The sequence below is a fragment of the Conger conger genome, chromosome 16, assembly GCF_963514075.1.
Source record: "Conger conger chromosome 16, fConCon1.1, whole genome shotgun sequence".
Classification (NCBI taxonomy): domain Eukaryota; kingdom Metazoa; phylum Chordata; class Actinopteri; order Anguilliformes; family Congridae; genus Conger; species Conger conger.
In genome coordinates, this window is record NC_083775.1 from 34,656,396 (window position 1) to 34,660,246 (window position 3,851).

Consider the following 3,851-nt stretch of genomic DNA (forward strand, 5'->3'; position numbering starts at 1 on the left):
ATGCCCTTGAATGTAGCTCATATTGGCCAATTTCATTGTTTGAGAATTTCTTGAAAATTCTAAACTTTTAGCTACTCATTTTAGCTAGTCATTGCCTTCGTTTTAAACATTCGTTTTATCATATCAGGCCCCTCTCTAATGTTTATTTACACTCAGCAATTATTTAATCATTATTATTATCATTATTATTGTACCACAGTCCCATCAGACAGACTGTCCTGAGTTTGTATCCAGAGCTAAAGAGCACATTTTGAAATTACCATGGGACCTTTGAAGACATGGGACCAGAGTCCACAACATAAAGCAATGAAAATGGGTGCAATTAACCATTTCTCAGATTTAAGGGTTTTTTTTGTTCCACCGTCCTTATTGTACAAATGAAAGTGTGTATTGTCCATCCATCCATCATCACCCGCTTATCCGGAGTCGGGTCGCGGTGGCAGTAGGCAAAGCCGGGTATTCCAGGCGTCCCCAGCAACGCATTCTAGCTCCTCCTGGGGGATCCCGAGGCGTTCCCAGGCCAGGAGAGATATATAATCTCTCCAGCGGGCTCTGGGTCTCCCTCGGGGTCTCCGCCCAGTTGGACTAGCCCGGAAAACCTCCAAAGGGAGGCCCCCGGGAGGCATCCTGATCAGATGCCCGAACCACCTCAATTGGCTCCTTTCGACGCGAAGGAGCAGCGGCTCTACTCCGAGCTCCCTCCGGATGTCCGAGCTCCTCACCCTATCTCTAAGGCTGAGCCCGGCCACCCTACGGAGGAAGCTCATTTTGGCCGCTTGTATATGCGATCTCGTTCTTTCGGTCACTACCCAAAGCTCATGACCATAGGTGAGGGTTGGGACGTAGATCGACCAGTAAATCGATCTATGTCCGGTGCAACACCCGAATTACTGCTGACGCTGCACCGATCCACCTGTCGATCTCACGCTCCCTTCTACCCTCACTCGTGAACAAGACCCCGAGAGACTTGAACTCCTTCACTTGGGGCAAAGACTCGTTCCCAACCCGGAGGGAGCAATCCACCGTTTTCTGGCAGAGAACCATGGCCTCGGACTTGGAGGTGCTGACTCTCATCCCAGCCACTTCACACTCGGCTGCAAACCGCTCCAGTGCGTGCTGAAGGTCACGGTCCGATGAAGCCAGCAGAACCACATTGTCGAGGACCCGGCCCTAGGCCCGCCTGATGAGAGATTGACAGGAGGAGTCTGAAGTCGGGGGACTTAGATTTAGGGTTCTAGAGAGCAAGGCTAAAGGTCTGATTGAGGCCATGCGTAACATGAATGTATAATAACATTCTTGGTTGAGAAGTGTGGGCTTGCTCCTACAGGGGAGGAGCATAAGGCCTGGTTAAAGCAAAAAGATGAGGAAAACAATATGATGTGGAAATGATAATCTGATAATTTATTGGATAGATTCAAAGGACTGACTGTAGAGGAGTTGGGTGACGAATTACACTCGGCTATTAATTGGATGTCCTTTGTTGATTTCTTAAGGCACCACAAGAAAGTGCACCTGAAGAATGTATTGACATGGTGGAAACTCCCTCCTGGAGCGGTATATGACATCAAAGTGTGGAGAGACTATGACAGTGAGACAGATACCAGTGATGAAAAGGCTCATTAAAAAAGTTGCATAAGAGCTAGTGTGTTCCCACTTGGTATAATGAGGACATTTCTTATCAAAAACAGGTACACTTCTGTACAAGTTTCAGGATATATAAGGAGTGAGCTTTTAGACGTTAGAAAAGCCTCTTAGGATTTCGCTTAACAAGATATCTAAGGGCTGTTGAGGAGAGAGCAACGCAGGACAACTATAATCAAGCTGGAGTGGTGCGCTCCCTCTGGTTCTCCCTATGGAGAACGGAGTGGCGTGCGCGGTGCGGACTCGGCAAGAGTTGTGGTGGCGGGACTGATGGCGAAGAGGTGTTCATGCGCATCCCTCATCATACAGAAAAGCTGGTCTTCTTCTTCTTTCGTATATCGTCAGATGGCCAACTCAGTGTCATGCAGCCACGTCCTCGTCTCCGGTCCTAAGTCGAAAAGGCCAGCTTCTGAGGGTGGGCTGGTGAAAAGCTGGTGAAAGAGTTGAATTGCTTTTACGACATGCTTGGAGCCATGAACTGCACCTGGCGGCCAACAGACAGGACGCGGGGTCCCTCCACGCTACAGAACACCTTCCTGCTGGACCCACGCAAGAACCTGAAGCCTCCCCCCCCCTAACCTCAGTATCAGTGAGGAGAGGCACATGCTGCGGCTGCACTGCAAACCCCCCGATGTGTTCGAAGACATACCAGTGTACATCCCATACAACAGGCACTCGCGGTACAAAGTGTAGGTGAGGGCTGTCACCAAGGACATCTGCGGCATTGGAGCCAGTGACTGGAGCAAAGTCACTCAGAATCACAAGCAGAGATGCGATTCTGAGGTCACCAAACCGGACACTCTCCTCACCTCGGCTGCGCCTTGAGATCCTATCCATGAATACCACAAACAGGACCGGTGACAAGGGGCAACCTTGGCGGAGTCCAACACCCACAGGAAACATGCTTGACTTGCCGAGAATGCGGACAAAGCTCTCACTTTGGTTATACAGGGACCGGATGGCTCGTATCAATGGCCCCGGTACCCCATACTCCCGCTGTACACCCCACAGGGTTCCCCGGGGGACACGGTCGAAAGCCTTCTCCAAGTCCACAAAGCACATGTGGACTGGATGGGCAAACTCCCATGACCCCGCCAGCAACCCTGCCAAGGTAAAGAGCTGGTCCACTGTTCCACGACCAGGACAGAAGCCACATTGCTCCTCCTGAATCCGAGGTTCGACCGTCGGTCGGAGCCTCCTTTCCAGCACCCTAGAGTAAGCTTTCCCAGGGAGGCTGAGGAGTGTGATACCCCGATAATTGAAGCACACCCTCTTGAAAATGGGGACTACCACCCAGGTCTGCCACTCTACAGGTACTGTCCCCGACCTCCACGCGACACTGAAGAGGCGTGTCAGCCAAGACAGCCCAACAATGTCCAGAGCCTTCAGCATCTCAGGGCGAATCTCATCTACACCCGGCGACTTGCCTCTGAGGAGCATTTTGACTACCTCAGCAACTTCCACCAGGGATATAGGTGCAGATTCCCCCGAGTCTTCTGGCTCTGCCTCTTCCACAGAGGACATGTTGTTTGGGTTCAGGAGCTCCTCGAAGTGCTCTTTCCACCGCCCGACAATATCCCCAGTCCGGGTCAGCAGTTCTCCTCCCCTGCTGAAAACAGCCTGAGACAAGCCCTGCTTTCCCTTTCTGAATCGTTGGATGGTTTGCCAGAACTTCCTCGAGGCCAACCGAAAGTCCTTCTCCATAGCCTCCCCGAACTCCTCCCATACCCGGGTTTTTGCTTCGGCAATTGCCGAAGCCGCAGCCCTTCTGGCCACCTGGTACCTGTCTGCTGCTTCAGGGGACCCCCGGGCCAGCCAAGCCCGAAAGGCCTCCTTCTTCAGCTTGACGGCCTCCCTCACCGCTGGTGTCCACCAGCGGGTTCTTGGGTTGCCGCCCCGACAGACACCGATGACCTTCTGGCCACAGCTCCTGCTTGCCGCCTCTGCAATGGAGGCTTTGAACATGGCCCACTCGGACTCCATATCCCCAGCTTCCCCCGGGATGCGTGAGAAGTTCCTCCGGAGGTGGGAGTTCACCAAACCGGACACTCTCCTCACCTCGGCTGCGCCTTGAGATCCTATCCATGAATACCACAAACAGGACCGGTGACAAGGGGCAACCTTGGCGGAGTCCAACACCCACAGGAAACATGCTTGACTTTGTGCCGAGAATGCGGACAAAGCTCTCACTTTGGTTATACAGGGACCGG